This window comes from Balaenoptera acutorostrata, chromosome 5 (assembly GCF_949987535.1).
Source record: "Balaenoptera acutorostrata chromosome 5, mBalAcu1.1, whole genome shotgun sequence".
In the NCBI taxonomy this organism is placed as follows: domain Eukaryota; kingdom Metazoa; phylum Chordata; class Mammalia; order Artiodactyla; family Balaenopteridae; genus Balaenoptera; species Balaenoptera acutorostrata.
Window position 1 is genome coordinate 68019763 of NC_080068.1, and position 17759 is coordinate 68037521.

The 17759-nt window shown below is 39.5% G+C and overlaps 1 protein-coding gene across 5 annotated transcripts in view; it reads left to right on the plus strand.

Moving 5' to 3' along the window:
• Positions 1-17759, plus strand: part of KDR (kinase insert domain receptor) — a 200754-nt gene that overhangs the window by 116275 nt on the left and 66720 nt on the right. The gene's annotated exons all lie outside the window — the stretch shown is intronic.

Genomic DNA, 17759 nt, shown 5'->3' on the forward strand with positions numbered 1-17759 from the left:
CTGCTGAGACCACACATGCAAATGGAGGTTGACTTTAGCCCTATGTTAGGAGAATCATTTTCCCCAGAGAACAGAGTTAGTTAGTGCCACCCATCTGTTGCCAAGAGCCATCTCTTAGACCCTTGATGTGGGATTGTGAAGTAGAGTTGGCCTAATGACAAGGGGGCATAAAAATGGGAACTTCCTCACTCCAAATGTCTGCTTTATATGGTAGAAAACTGTGCTCAATTTGTAAGAATTTATTTCATATTCTGCACCACTTTGCAATGGTCATAGGAGACCCAGCACTGGCCTGAGCATGTCTAGATTAGGGATTGGGAACTCAAGTGCCTGCAGGTGCCAGGCAGCTGGCAGAGTTGGGTGACGTGGACTGGGTGGGGACTGAGCACTTGCTTGCATGATTCAAGGGAGCTGTCACCGTTCAGCTCCGTCTGAGGGTCAGGTGCACGTGCAGCATGCACTCTGCTGTTGGATCTTACGTGCTTCACCAGAGGGCCTGGAACCCAGAAGCCATCCGTTTGCAACCTCTGACTTGATAATAACGTAGGTGATTGTTCCAGGTGGCTGGATGTTGGGTTGGGTCTAAACCTAATTTAGTTCACTTTGAATAGGACCCAAAGTGTCGTGGTTTAGAGCACAGACTCTGGTGTCAGGCCGACCTGGGTTTGTGGCCTGGCTTTGACATTTACTAATGTTATGACCTTAGCCAAGGAATTTAACGTCTTGGAGATGCAGTTTCCACATTTGTAAAATGGGGTTGCATCTGGCTTGTGGGTGGGCTTGGGGGGGTAGCAGAATTTGAGGTTAAGTGACATGATCCTCTTAAAGCTCTTATGCAGTGGTTTTGTAAAAGCGTAAAGCTTTCATAAATGCTAGCAGTTCTATGACTAGAAGTGACAGAAATCCAAGTAAGAAGTTGTTTTTTTATTCTCCAGAAGCATAAAGTCAGAGAGACAATATTGTGTAGTGGTTAAGAGGTACAAACCCTGGAGCCAAATCTTGCTCTCTTTCTAGCCATGAGACTTTAGCCTCAGTTTTCTCATCTGTAAAATGGAGATCTAAGGTTGTCTATCCCCAAAGATTCTAAATGATTACATGATTTAACACTTATAACTGAGTTAGCATTCCTAAAACATTTAGAACAGCGCCTGACACACAGTAAGGGCTATGGGAGTGAAAGTTTACAATACTGTTGTTGCAGTGAAGTTTTAATAGCTCTTGTAACTTTGTCATTTGAGTAACACTGTATACGTATCCTGGAACTTGTCGTTTACATTATACTAACTTTAATAACGCCTGATGCAATTATTTTTAACTTAAAGAGTCACAAAAGTTTATTTACTATTATAAAGGCCACTTCAAATCCACAGTGAAAGGTATAAAAATGTAGAGTATAAAAAAATGAATGCAATTATGTCAAGTTCTTTAAAAGCAGGTTTTACAAAACTCATCTAGATGAGGGTCACGTACATTAGGAAAAAAATAACAATTTGTTGAGAGCCTGTTTTGTGCAATGCACGTGGTGAAGCCTAGAATCAAAGCTAAAGCAATAAATGGGGAAAGGTAAACACCTCTACTTCAAGCCAACATCCGTGTCCACCCACACTAGCATATTGTCGGTATGGGGACATTTCCTGAGATTTTTTTTTTAGAAATTCACGTTCTTTTATTTATTTATTTATTTATTTATGACTGTGTTGAGTCTTCGTTTCTGTGCAAGGGCTTTCTCTAGTTGCGGCAAGTGGGGACCACTCTTCATCGCGGTGCGCGGGCCTCTCACCATCGCGGGCTCTCTTGTTGCGGAGCACAGGCTCCAGACGCGCAGGCTCAGTAATTGTGGCTCACGGGCCCAGTTGCTCCGCGGCATGTGGGATCTTCCCAGACCAGGGCTCGAACCCGTGTCCCCTGCATTGGCAGGCAGATTCTTAACCACTGCGCCACCAGGGAAGCCCCTGAGATCTTTTTCTACCTTCAGAAGTTACCTGGTAGCGCTGGTGTACAGGGGATAAAGATCAGTACTAGTGAGTTCAGAAGTAATGCAGACACAAGTTGCTTCCAGGGCGGGTATAAGGAGCTCAGCCAGGAGGCGTCCGGGGTCTTGCACGTGGGAAATGGGGAAGAGGACCAGTGGAGGGGTTGGGCATGCTCCTTCGCTGTTTCTTCTTCCCAAAGCCTAGGGGGAGAGTGCGTCTCCAAAAGATTTTGATCTGAATTTCGTGGGTGTCTGAAAGTAGGGGCGACTGGCATCTTCTGCCCCGCCTGGAAGCGTGTGCAAGAGCCCAGGGAGAAGGGGAGGGACGGGGTGACCGGGAGGCCAGGGGTGCGGAGGAGGCTCCGTCCCGGACGAGGGCCGCGGGGTCCAGAGCTTAGAGGCCGAGGAGCGCAGGCTGCCGGCTTGCTGGGCGTTGCAGAAGCCAAGTGGGAGAGGCGCGTTTCCTGGCCCACAGTGGCACCCTCCACCGAGGTCAGGCCAGGCTCCGGGACACCCGCCCGGGGCCCCCAGGCAGAACCCTCCTCGGCAGGTCCTGTCGAGGCCTCCACGAGGTCCCAGGAACCCGCAGCCCTGCTGGCCCAAGAAAGGGGACCGCCACCACCTCGCCGTGCACGGAATGCCTTCCTACTCCGCGCCAACTCCAAGCCCAGAGTCACCGTCGACTGCCTGCCCTGGGAAGGAAGGGAGCTAACTGAAATGAGACGTTGATTAACCAAAAAGGGCTGGGAAGTTAGGGAATCGGCCTGAGGTGTGATTACGGGAGGCACTTTCCAGCTGGAAAAGGGCAAAGGAGGTTGTCCACAGAGTAGTTGGTGGCAGTTATTTGAAAAAGTAAAAACATCTCATGTGTATGCACTTCTGATGAATTGAGTTACACACGCACAGGCAGGGCTGCTTTTGCAGCTCAGCCAGCTTGGGTGTTGGTGTCAGCGAGCTGGTTTACTTGTGGGGTGACCTCAGGTGAGCAGTCATGTAACTTCCCTGAGGCTTAGTTTCTTCTTTGTTAATGTGAGGCTGACAATAACCTCTTAGCTACCTCACAGGGTTCTGTTTAGGGGCAACTGAGGCAATTTCTGAGTGAAAGTTCAGAATGATCAAGTATTGTATAAACCTTAGCTCTTATTAAATGAATTTCAAATTCATTCCTCCCCATGCTTTCTGATTCATCTCATGATTTAGGGTATAACTGCTTAAAGTGGAGAGTTGAATATTCAGCTCAATTTGATAAATATTTGTTGAATGACTCCTGTTGTAAGCTGTCTGTAGAATTTGATCAGTGTGGACAACTGGTCTGAATCACATGAGCCTCCTTTAGGATTTTGTCAGTGGCTTTTGGGAGGGTTGGGTATATATTACTGACATGTCATCTTCAACTGTTCAGTTCATTTTCTGCATGATTGCCTGTTGACCTTCCATTTTTTACTATGGAAAATACCTGTTATGATGATGAATAATTGGCTTTGTTTCCAAGTTATTTCCTATACCTAATTTATTCTTATTTAGAATTGTAATCAAACACTATTCAGTGGTTTAATGGGGGGCTTCACAGTTCAAGCTAAGACTGACTTTATTCAAGGGGGAGAATACAATTTTATTATTTATGATATTTCAGGTTAGGTTATTTTCAAATAGTTGAATAAAGCTAAATATATTAAATATGTACATAAACTTGAGAACTCTAAAGAGAGAAAAATCCTTCTGCAAACAACTACATAATAGTTTGGAGGAGCAAAAAGCCCAAAGTTGTATTTTAAGGTAAAGAAGTATACTTTAACTAGAATAATTTATAATTTAAAGAACTGACCCTGTAGCTTGAGTTCTACATTATAATTTCACTGCAGTTAAATCCAAAGAACTATTTTCTCCCTGATGGAAGTCTATTTGCATGTATGGTTCCTGCATAGTTTTAAAAGTGTAATCGTATATTGCCTCATGTTACTTTAATTTATTGCCTAAGTATTATTCTAACAGGAAAGACAGTCCTTAGAGCAAAGAGATTGTGTGGCTCTTTCCTAAGCCCCTCCACTCAGTGTTTTTCGCAGAACTAAGCCTAAAATAATTACGTAATATATATCTTTGACTTGATTAATTGTCCAGTTGCTTTTGTTGTACTGTGATTTGTTGCTATTGGGCCAGATATTGTTATCCCTAATTTAGCTAAATACTCCACTGTCGACTTAGACTTTTTGTAAATTTAAACCTTATCGCATAAATTACCTTGGGCTGTCAGGCTTCTGTAACAATTTCAAGGGGGTTATCATTTCCCTTCTTTAATCTACAGAAGATTAAGAGAATAAAGTCTCTTAGAATAGTTCAGAATGGCACTCATTGCGAGCAACTTTGAAGAAATATGGAGAAATGTCTTGCAGCTATGACCAGCCAACGCATCCACTGTCCTTTGCTTTGGGTTTTGGTTTGAGGTTCATAGAAAGTCATCTCCTTAAAGGGAGAACCATCTTGTATGATATTTAGCCTCTAGTTTCTGTCTAGGGATGGGCGGGGGGTGGGCGGGGGGTGCGTAAGAATGATGCTTCTTTCATCACTGATGACTTTGGTGACATCAAAGGATTAAGGGAAGTGTTTTTCCCTAGGCCTCTCACCTATTTCTCTTGTCCCTTCCTCTTCACTCTCCATAAAGCTTATCTTGGAAGCCAGGCACCATTTGCCATGTGACAGTAAGGTGTGTGTAATACATGCTTTGATGGGTTTGTGTTTATAACACAAATACATGGAGTTGTCATTGAGGCAGGAATTGCTTGCTATCAGGAGGTACATCCTGAACAGGGATTACCAAGGCTGGCCTGTGGTCAGACCGGCTTCCTCACATAACTTTCTCTCCCCCTTCATATCTATACCTTTACTTATGAGAGTCTCACTTTTTTTTTTTTGTTGCTTTTGTTGTTCATTTTCTTTTCTAATCTCACCCCTTCTGTGAATAAACTTTTGTTTCATCCCGAGGAAAAAAACCTCTTCCAGTTTCACGGGGGGTAGAGGTGAAAACAAAATGAAACGGAAAGCTGTTCGGATAACCCAGGAGGATTTTAAGACCGCTTTGTTATAACAATCCTTTTATGTTTGAAATATTTATTGGGCCTCTTCCTGGTCACAATCGGAAGGGAAACCTGAATTGGTGCCCTCTAAGTTGCTCGGGCGGACAGAAGAGTACATGTTTACAGTCAAGATGGTGCTTGATCTTGGAACGACAGGAAATGATTTTGCAAATCCAGATAATCTATTTTATCCTAGAAAGCATACATGCCCAACACAGTTTAAAGTAAACACATAAGAATCCTTGTGTTGTTCCGAATGGGTAGGGTGTTGGGAGAAGCTAGCATTTCTCCAGATTAAGGACAATTCGGTGTGACAGTTGCCTCTAAGTGACTTGTTTTGCCTGTGTGTCCTCCTGCAGGTGTAAGCTTTTGGATTTCCATAATGGAGCAATGCATAGCGAAATAGTGGAATTTGTTTGAATGAATGAATGAATGGGATAACCCCCCTGCCCCCCAGCAACTTCTGGAATTTGCATCCTATGCCAAAAGTTGTGAGTGCCTTCGAGTAAATCACGATATACTTGATCTCCACTTTTGGTAGTAGTTCTGTACTAGTTTGGTACTAGCTCCCTTCCAGACAGGGTGAAGCTGGTATCTTAGTTCTATTCTTCCTTCCAAAATTATTAAAAAAAATTTTTTAAGTTTGTATAGATGAATATTTTAGGACAATATTACTTTAAAGTTTATTTAGATAAATACTATGGAAAATTGCCAAGAAAGTTTTGAAAAAGAAGATTAGAGAGAGGGACTTGCCCCACCAGATTTTAAAATTTGTTGTAAAGCTAATAATAAAACAATATGAAATAGAAAATATAACAGACCAATCACAAGCACTGAAATTGAGACTGTGATTAAAAATCTTCCAGCAAACAAAGCCAAGGACCAGATGGCTTCACAGGCAAATTCAATCAAACATTTAGAGAAGAGCTAACACCTATCCTTCTCAAACTCTTCCAAAATATAGCAGAGGGAGGAACACTCCCAAACTCATTCTATGAGGCCACCATCACCCTGATACCAAAACCAGAAAAAGATGTCACAAAGAAAGAAAACTACAGGCCAATATCAGTGATGAACATAGATACAAAAATCCTCAACAAAATACTAGCAAACAGGATCCAACAGCACATTAAAAAGATCATACACCATGATCAAGTGGGGTGTATCCCAGGAATGCAAGGATTCTTCAATATATGCAAATAAATCAATATGATACACCATATTAACAAATTGAAGGAGAAAAACCATATGATCATCTCAATAGATGCAGAAAAAGATTCAACAAAATTCAACACTCATTTAAAAAAAACCCTCCAGAAAGTAGGCATAGAGGGAACTTACGTCAACATAATAAAGGCCATATATGACAAACCCACAGCCAACATCATTCTCAATGGTGAAAAACTGAAACCATTTTCTCGAAGATCAGGAACAAGACAAGGTTGTCCACTCTCACCACTATTATTCAACATAGTTTTGGAAGTTTTAGACACAGCAATCAGAGAAGAAAAAGAAAGAAAAGGAATCCAAATAGGAAAAGAAGAAATAAAGCTGTCACTGTTTGCAGATGAGATGATATTATACATAGAAAATCCTAAAGATGCTACCAGAAGACTGCTAGAGCTAATCAATGAATTTGGTAAAGTAGCAGGATACAAAATTAATGCACAGAAATCTCTTGCTTTCCTACACACTAATGATGAAAAATCTGAAATAGAAATTAAGGACACACTCCCATTTACCATTCCAACAAAAAGGATAAAATACCTAGGAATAAACCTACCTAAGGAGACAAAAGACCTGTATGCCAAAAACTATAAGACATTGATGAAAGAAATTAAAGATGATACAAAGAGATGGAAAGATATACCATGTTCTTGGATTGGAAGAATCAACATTGTGAAAATGACTATACTACCCAAAGCAATCTACAAATTCAGTGCAATCCCTATCAAACTACTAATGGCACTTTTCACAGAACTAGAACAAAAAATTTCACAATTTGCACGGAAACACAAAAGACCCCAAATAGCCAAAGCAATCTTGAGAAAGAAAAGCAGAGCTGGAGGAATCAGGCTCCCTGACTTCAGACAAAGCTACAGTAATCAAGACAGTATGGTACTGGCACAAAAACAGAAATATAGATCAATGGAACAGGATAGGAAGCCCAGAGATAAACCCACGTGCATATGGTCACCTTATTTTTGATAAAGGAGGCAAGAATATACAATGGCGAAAAGACAGCCTCTTCAGTAAGTGGTGCTGGGAAAATTGGACTACATGTAAAAGAATGAAATTAGAACACTCCCTAACACCATACACAAATTAAACTCAAAATGGATTAAAGACCTAAATGTAAGGCCAGAGACCATAAAACTCTTTAGAGGAAAACATAGGCAGAACACTCAATGACATAAATCACAGCAAGATCCTTTTTGACCCACCTCCTAGAGAAATGGAAATAAGAACAAAAATAAACAAATGGGACCTAATGAAACTTAAAAGCTTTTGCACAGCAAAGGAAAAGATAAACAAGACGAAAAGAGAACCCTCAGAATGGGAGAAAAGAGTTGCAAATGAAGCAACTGACAAAGGATTAATCTCCAAAATTTACAAGCAGCTCATGCAGCTCAATATCAAAAAAACAAACAACCCAATCCAAAAATGGGCAGAAGACCTAAATAGACATTTCTCCAAAGAAGATATACAGATTGCCAACAAACACATGAAAGGATGCTCAACATCACTAATCATTAGAGAAATGCAAATCAAAACTACAATGAGGTATCACCTCACACCGGTCAGAATGGCCATCATCAAAAACTCTACAAACAATAAATGCTGGAGAGGGTGTGGAGAAAGGGAACCCTCTTGAACTGTTGGTGGGAATGTAAATTGATACAGCCACTATGGAGAACAGTATGGAGGTTCCTTAAAAAACTAAAAATAGAACTACCATACGACCCAGCAATCCCACTACTGGGCATATACCCTGAGAAAACCATAATTCAAAAAGAGTCATGTACCAAAATGTTCATTGCAGCTTTATTTACAATAGCCAGGACATGGAAGCAACCTAAGTTTCCATCATCAGATGAATGGATAAAGAAGATGTGGCACATATATACAATGGAATATTACTCAGCCATAAAAAGAAATGAAATGGAGGTATTTGTAATGAGGTGGATGGAGTTAGAGTCTGTCATACAGAGTGAAGTAAGTCAGAAAGAGAAAAACAAATACAGTATGCTAACACATATATATGGAATCTAAGGAAAAAAAAAAAAAGGTCATGAAGAACTTAGTGGCAAGATGGGAATAAAGACACAGACCTACTAGAGAATGGACTTGAGGATATGGGGAGGGGGAGGGGTGAGATGTGACAGGGTGAGAGAGTGTCATGGACATATATACACTACCAAATGTAAAATAGATAGCTAGTGGGAAGCAGCCGCATAGCACAGGGAGATGAGCTCGGTGCTTTGTGACCACCTAGAGGGGTGGGATAGGGAGGGTGGGAGGGAGGGAGATGCAAGAGGGAAGAGATATGGGAACATATGTATAAGCATAACTGATTCACTTTGTTATAAAGCAGAAACTAACACACCATTGTAAAGCAATTATACTCCAATAAAGATGTTTAAAAAAAAAAAAAAGGAAACGAAATTGAGTTATTTGTAGTGAGGTGGATGGACCTAGAGTCTGTCAAACAGAGTGAAGTAAGTCAGAAAGAGAAAAACAAATACCGTATGCTAACACACATATATATGGAATCTAAAAAAAAAAGTTTCTGAAGAATTAGGGGCAGGACAGGGATAAAGACGCAGATGTAGAGAATGGACTTGAGGACACGGGGAGGGGGAAGGGTAAGCTGGGACGAAGTGAGAGAGTGGCATGGACATATATACACTACCAAACGTAAAATAGATAGCTAGTGGGAAGCAGCCACATAGCACAGGGAGATCAGCTCAATGCTTTGTGACCACCTAGAGGGGTGGGTTAAGGAGGGTGAGAGGGAGAAGCAAGAGGGAGGAAATATGGGGATATATGTATATGTATAGCTGATTCACTTTGTTATAAAGCAGAAACTAACACACCATTGTAAAGCAATTATACTCCAATAAAGATGTTTAAAAAAAAAATGGTGGCAGGATTTTTCCACTGGGTCAGTTAACAGCTAGCATTTAGTGAGCATTTACTGTGTGCCAGATACTATTCTAAGACCTTTTCATGTATTAAGTCAATCCTCAATACAGCCTTTTGACATCAAAACTGTTTTTATCCCTATTTGAAGTTGAAAGAAATGAAACATAGGGAGGTTTAGTAACTGGTTCAAAGTCACATAGCTAAGAAGTGGTGGAGTCAGGATTTGAACCCAGGCAATAAAATCAGATCATTACCTAGGTTATGCTATAGTATAAAAAGTGAAATTCCAGCTGGATTAAAAATCTAACTGTATAAAATAACATCTTTATAACATACACGATAAAAAGTAATCCAGAAAAACAGTTATATAATCTTGAAATTGGAGAGACTTTCTTAAGCAAGATAGAAATTCCAGAAAAAATAAAGAAAAATATTGATCTGACAGCATTAAAAACAAAACCCCAAATTTCTGTTGACAGGATACCATGAGCAAAATCAAAAGTTCAGTGGTTACCAAAGAGGAAATATATTTGCACTACATTTCACAGAAAAAGTGTTTGTATTTGTACTCTACAAAGAACTTTTATAAAATGACATTTTTAGAAAAGTCCAGTTGAAAAGGATATGGACTGGCAATTCAGAGAGGATAAAGTGCAAATGGACAATAAATAGTTAACAGTGGCAACGTGTACGGTGCTAATAGGCTTTTAGGGAAACTCCCAGGTCTGTTTGGGTTTGCTTTGGTCAGGGAACTAAGGTTTTCCTTTAAGTTCTTCCTCCCCCACCCTGATTTCTTTTCTCCACCACCCCACCTTCCACCCCTATCACCTTTCAAGATGTTAAAATTCCTTATCCTATGTTCAGAGAGTCCAGGACTGTTGGGTGGAGGGCTGTCAGTATCTGGGGAGTGAGTCGTTGAAGGTGAACACTTAGAAGCTACCTGGCAGTGATTTCCTGCTGCTCTGCTTCCTGGTCCTCTGAACAGAAGATATTTCTCCTTCCTACTCTGTGACCTGGAATCCTTCCCATCCCTTTCTCTGCCCCTAGTTAGGATGGGTCTTCTGCCTCCAATTTCCATCTTCAAGCCGGAGTCCTATCTAGCCTTTGAGAGAGCAAAAGCATTAAAGTCTTCCTGTTCTACACATGGGCCTGAGGCTTCTTTGAGTCTCTGTTGCAGCTTAGAGTGGGCTTGGGGCTGGGGTGATAGAAAAATAACCATCAGAGTTCAAAGGTACCAGGGAGAGAACATGGAAAATGTGTAAATTAACATTTTGAGATATTATCTTGCCAGAGGGCTATGTTTTTAACTTGTCTGGTACTCAAGAAATGCAAGTAACAATGAAATGACCTTTTTTTTTGCCCATTAGATTGGTCAGAGTTTAAAATATTGATAGCATTCAATATAGGCTAGAGCTAGGGGGAAGGATACCCTTATATATTGTTGGGAGATGAATTGCTGAAACTTTCTAGGAATTGTTAAAACATGTCTGTACCCATTGAAACTTAAATTGACATAAGCTATGACCTAGCAGTATACGACTATGAATTGAGCCCAAAGAAACAAAAGCACTAGACATATGGATTTACTTACAAGGTTGTATATTGCAAAATTATTTACCAGGGGGCTCTAGACAATCCAAATGCCTATCAAGGAATACTTGAATAAGTTATAGCTCATTCATATAATGGAATACCATATAGCTACTAAAAAGAACATCTTAACTCTATGATCTCTTTTATTTTATAAAAAACAATATTAAGAGCTTTAAGTGTGGTAAATAAGTTTATATTCTATAAGTGTAGAAAGTATGAAAGATATATGCCACACGATTAATTTAAGGCAAGCCTCATAAACTTCAGTGACTCCAGGGACCAGGCTGAATGTCAATGCAGCAGAATGGACACTGAAACCTCTGTGGAGTAAGAAAGGGTTATTGTGTGTTGGGGTCCTAAGAAAGTGGCAAAGGATGGGTTCCAAAGAAGAAGGGATATTTTGGGGTCAGAAGAAACAAAAATAGGACAGGAACAGATGTAGGTAGGTCGACATGATAGATAATGGGAGATGAGGCATTCCAACTGATGGCTTTTCTTTTTCCCATAATGTTGGAGTAAAGGGTTCGAAGGAAGTAAAGACAGCTCAGAGAAGGTTTCCTGGAGAATGAGAAAGAAAAAAGTAGGAATGCAAAGGTCCATTTAAGGTTAATGAGCATTAATTTAGAGTGGAACCATTATATCCTTTTATTAGATTGACATGAGCACCAGAAACTGTATTAAAAATGAATAAAAATTCTTGGTAAAGTAGAAGTTAAGTTATTTTTACTTTTCTAGGAGAAAAATTCAAAAGTCCAATATTAGGAACAATCTCAAGAAATGGAGGGAGTTACTTGCTCTTTCACATTAGAAAATTTATTTTTAGTCATAGAATTTTTTAAACAGCTTTATTGAGGTATGATTCATTTACCATACAATTCAGCCACCTAAAGCGTACAATTCAATGGGTTTTAGTATCTTTGTAGATATATATGCAACCATCACCACAATCAGTTTTAGAACATTTTTATTTCTCCCCAAGGAAATCCATACCCTTTAGCCATCACCCTCCCCTCCCCACCCCAATTTAATCTTCCCGCCCCCCAATCCCTGCTCCCACCTTCCACCCCAGCCCCTGGCAACCATTAATCTACTTTCTGTCTCTATAGATTTGCCTATTCTGGACATTTCATATAAATGGAATCATATAATACGTGGTCCTTTGTGACTGGCTTCTTTCATTTAGCATAATGTTTTCAAGTTTTATCCATGTGGTAGCATGTATCAGTACCTCATTCCTTCTCATTGCCGAATGATAGTCCATTGCATGGATAAACCACCTTTTCTTTATCCATTCAGCAGTCCATGGGCATTTGGGATGTTTCCACTTTTTGGCTATTATTAATAATGCTGCTATTAACATTCTTGTACAAGTTTTTGGGTGGACATACGTTTTCATTTCTCCTGAATATATAACTATAAGTGGAATTGCTGGTAACTCTAGGCTTAGCCTTTTGAGGAACTGTCAGAAGGTTTTCCAAAACATAGAATTTAGAACTAGATGGGATCATAGAAATTACTAGAGATATTTAAGTCATCTCTAACTGTAAGTGGGAGACCAAACTCAAAAGGCTAATTAGTGGGAGATAAGAACCTAGATTTTGATTTTTTTGTTTAATGTTGTTAATTATTTTTTATTTCTTTAACTTTTTTATCTTAAATGTTTAAAATTTCTTTACACATGTACTCATACATATACATTAGTTTCCATTAATATGATTTTTTTTTTTTAAAAAAACATTCGTGAAGGACCTAGGCCTTTTTTTTTTTTTAATTAATTAATTAATTAATTAATTTATTTAGGCTGTGGTGGGTCTTCGTTTCTGTGCGAGGGCTTTCTCCAGTTGCGGCGAGTGGGGGCCACTCTTCATCGCGGTGCGCGGGCCTCTCCCATTGCGGAGCACAGGCTCCAGACGCGCAGGCTCAGCAGTTGTGATTTACGGGCCTAGCCGCTCCGTGGCATGTGGGATCTTCCCAGACCAGGGCTCCAACCCGTGTCCCCTGCATTGGCAGGAAGATTCTCAACCACTGCGCCACCAGGGAAGCCCCAACCAGCCTACTTTTATTTTTATTTTAAATGTCTGCAGAATACTCAGTGATATGTGTGTTTTATAACTTATTGAGCCTATCAGTGAATGTTCACTCATTGTTTCTGGTTTTAATTTAATTTTTGAATAAACAGCGCTACGATAAACATCCTTGCTGCTCAGGTGTGGTCCATCAACTGGCAGCATTGGCGTGCCAGGGAGCTTTATAGACATACAGACACTCAGGTTCCAGCCTGCCCTACTGAATTAGACTTTGCATTTTAACAAGATCCCCAGGAGATTCATATTCACATTGAAAACTGAGCACTGACCTAGTTAGTACATATGACCTTTCAGTCAAGTGCTATCATATCTATAGTTAGATTCCAAGGAGTGAATTCTGGGGCAAAAGGGTACACATACTTTCAATTTTAATAGATGCTTTAACAGACTGCTTCCTTTAAAGACTGCAGCACATTGGATTTCTACCAGCGCTGTTTGAGAATACCCTTTTCCCCCATGTTCCCATTAACAATGAGTGTTGACGTTGAGATTTTAAAGGAAATTGGCTATGATAGGAACATTTAGGTTTTATTTGATTTTTCCCACGTAATTGAGCAAACTATTCATAAGATAGTATTATTAGAATAGTACCAATTTCAGTTTTTAGATTTCGAAGTCAAATGATAGAAGGAACGAAATACAAAAAATAGCAAAGCATAAAGATGCAATTATCTAATGGAAAACTTCTCTCCTCTTTGTTAACCTTCCTTGGTGCTAACATGAGAAAATGGGTACCCAGGATAGTGATCACGTGACCAGCTGGATGTTTACAGTGCCTTGTTCACACTTACTGGGAACGTTTTCAGATAAATGATTGGGAGAAAAGGTAAAACACAGTAAAGGTTTAACAAAGTCTGCTTAATCTCAAAACTAATCATGGAGTTGTAAATTAAAATAAAATACCATATTTTGCCCATCAGATTGACAGGGTTTTTTTTAACATCTTTATTGGAGTATAATTGCTTTACAATGGTGTGTTAGTTGCTGCTTTATAACAAAGTGAATCAGCTACACATATACATATATCCCCATATCTCCTCCCTCTTGCGTCTCCCTCCCATCCTCCCTATCCCACCCCTCTAGATGGTCACAAAGCACGGAGCTGATCTCCCTGTGCTATGCAGCTGCTTCCCACTAGCTATCTATTTTACATTTGGTGGTGTATTTATGTCCTTGCCACTCTCTCACTTCGTCCCAGCTTACCCTTCCCCCTCCCCGTGTCCTCAAGTCCATTCTCTACGTCTGTGTCTTTATTCCTGTCCAGACTGGCAGATTTTATTTTATTTTTGGCAGATTTTAAAATTAACAATATTCAGTATTGGAAAAGGTGTGGAAAAACAGACATGCTCATAAATTGTTGATGGGAATATAAATTGATAATGTCCTTTTAGGGAATGAAACAGCAGTGTATATAAGACACTTCAGTGCACATACCTTATGACTCAGCAAGAGAGTAATCTGTCTTACAGATTTAGTCATACGTGAGAAAAACATATACTAAAGGACATCCACTGGAAATTTGAGACCACTTAAATGCCCATCCATAGGGACATGAATTTACATATTTTGGTGTATTGATATTGTCTATATCTGATATGGGGAAAGCTCTACAAGACATATAGCTGAACAACAAAAAAATCAAATCTCAAAACAATGTATTTTGTACAATCCACTTTTGGAAGTTGGAGGGACGGTGGTTGGAATGGTGGTGAAAGAGTAACATATACACTGTTTCCTAAACAATATCAATTGTTAACATTTACGGAGCACATTATATGTCTAGCATATGCTAAAAACTTTCCATGAATAATCTTAATCCTGACAACCACCTGATGAGGTAAGTACTATCGTTACTATCTGAATTTTACCATTAAGTTAACTGCGTCACAAATAGGTGAAGTAATTTGCTTAAGGTGATGCAGCCAGAAAGGTGTGGTGCTGTAATTTGAACCAAGGTAGCCTGACTCTAGAGACCATGCTCAGAACCTCAATTCTGTCTACCCATCTATCCATTACCTACCCTCCCATCACCTATGTTTGTTTATCTATCAGCTATTTATCTATCTATCTACCTACCTACCTACCATCTTCCATCTATCTGTTCTGTCACACTAAGGTTCTCAAGCCACCATAGAGAAAATTAACCCAGTTTTCTATTTACATCATTGAGGTACAATATAATTTATGAAAACACACTGAGATTTTCAGAGAATAGCATAATTGACAGGTGATGTAACTGATTCTGATTCTTTACCAGAGTGAGGGAGAATTGCCTCATTCCAGGACATTGTGTGATGGCCTGATTGTAGATCTCTGGATGGAGTAGAAAAAGCAACCTGGTATATAATCCATCCCCCTAGCTGGCCACTGATCTACAGAACCAAACATTCCATAATGTTAGTGATCCTCTCCTTTATTTTGCTAAAGAAGATCATCTCCCTTATTTCTTCCAGAGTGTGTGAGTGGCAGAATTGGTATTGAAATCAGGTTTTCTGACTCTGAGTTCAGTGTTCTTTCCACTATATTATGATTTGGGATTTATGACACACATCTTACTTCCTGTAGGATGTAACCAGACAGATGGATACACAGTGCAGACCCATTGCTGTGTTTGGAGACCCCAAATTTGTATATCATTATTTAGAAGGAAAGAAAGGACTGAACAGCCAGTGTTGAGTGATGTTTTATCACCAGCTTCAAAGGTTTGGCCATTATATGCTCTTAAAAATTAAGGAGGTCCAACTAATTTCCTGGGTGTTATGTTTAACTATGTAAATTAATTAGCTAGTTGGTTTTACAGAGACACCCTCCAAAAAGTTTTGTTCCTCTTAAACAAAAAAACCCCAGCTTGGTGGTATGGTTAGGTGATGGTGTGGTCATATGATGGCTGGACATGAAGCAAATCACCCGCAGAAGACATGGGCAGCCTGATGAAGCACAATGAAGGGTCCAGGACATAAGAGATGGGCAGGATGTCATTGTCAGCTAAGCCCATGTGCAGGTGACTGCCCCTGAAGAGAAAAAAAGGTCAAGGGTCAGGAAACATGTGGACCCTGAGGAGAGCAGAGAAAGTACTGAGTCTAAACCACTTTTCCTGATTTTATTCAAGCCAAGAGGAAGGCAAAGGGCTGTGTCATCTAACTTTCCCTGAACCGGTGCATCAGCAGAACGGGCTGAGCCTCTCCCACTTACCTCCTGATCCCACACACAGAGTTCATGGCCATCCAGCTGCCCTGTTCGGATCTCCAGCAGGCAAAGGAGAAAGGCCACTTGGACGTCTGGAACTCCTCAATCTTGCTCAAGGCTGGCAGCTGTCACAGAATGTCATCAGCTAAGAGAGCATCATAGCAACATGTTTCCCACTTCTTAAACCATTAGTCTCTCACATTTTATGATTAGTTCTATGAGCACATTTTTTTTCAGCTACAGAACTCAAGCTTCTGAGGTTTTGAACTATTTATTAGCGCCTAAAAGTCAAAATATTCATCCATCTATTGCTTGAGGAAAATTTGATTTTCTGTAAGGGAATGACCTATATCCTGAAATTAAAAAAATCTGTGTGTAGTGACCATTCTTCTTGCCTAATGTTTCATTTTTATGAACCTTCTGTTAACATTCTGCCTCACTTTGAGTGGATGTCTCTAGGTCATTCATTGACAAAGAAGAATATTTGAAAAACAAAAATGTCAATATTACGTATGTACATGTAGATTAAACTATTTTTAAAAGTATAAATGTGATATACTTTTAAAAACTCCACCAGCACTGAAAATATTAAAGTAAAAAATAAAAGTCAGTTACTGCTCTCACAAATATCACATTGTTATCAATTTCTCACATTGCCTCCTGGAATTGATTGGTGTATGAGGGGCATTCATGAGGTACAGATGTCCTTTTTTGTTTTCACTAAATGGGATCATACGAGACATTACTGCTTGGCAGTTTGATCTTTTCCATTTGCAATATCCTTATTGATGGATATTAAGGTTGTTTTCAAAACCTTTTAATCATCTAACATTGCAATGAATATCCTTGTTATAGGCAACTTTGCAGACTTGTGCATGTATGTCTTCAAATCATTACACTTGGGTTCTTGTTACCAAAGTTTTCAAAAGCAAAGTTTTGAAAACTGGAAACAGAGCCTGAAGGCAAAAATAAAGGGTATGACATGTCCCTAGATTTATCCTCTTCAGTCTCTATCCTCAAATGCTACAGATAATTGGAAGCTGACTATAGGAAAAGAAGAGAAGCAAAAAGAAATATATTTATGAAATATGGACAAGGATTTTCTTGGGTGTCACTCAGTTCAGCTCTTAAGAGAGATGTGACTTGGTAATTTTTATCCTGGTAAAGTATTTAAAAGAAAGTGATTTCATTTGTCACAAAATAAGTAATTTTTTTCTTCTTCGAGTCTTACCACCACTGAGGTTTTCCTATCCTTTCCAACTCTCAGTTTTTGTTCCTTCTAAGAAATGCCTATGATACTAATTGTTTGTCTTGTAAATTTGACATGCTGTGTATTTAGCCTTACAGATTGATTTTCTAAGGTATGTTTTTTGACTTGCTTGTAATCTTATAAACCCCTTCAAGGCAAGCTTGGTCCTCTCTATATCCCTTGTAGCACCTCTGAAGCAATATGCAATACTTTGGAAATGGTAGTGAATACTTAGTCACTTGTAAATTGACTTCTCTAGGCTCTAGACTCCTGACTTATTTTTTTATCTAACACTTATTTTTTTATCTGATGAATAAGGGAAATATTTTTTCCACAGCCCCTTAGTAAGGTGGCCCAATGCTTGGCATCCCATTTCCTAATCTGTGTTTCCAAGGTCTGGGTGGACCGAAACACAGCATTTTGGTAGACAATGACCATGAACCTTTGTTTTGTTT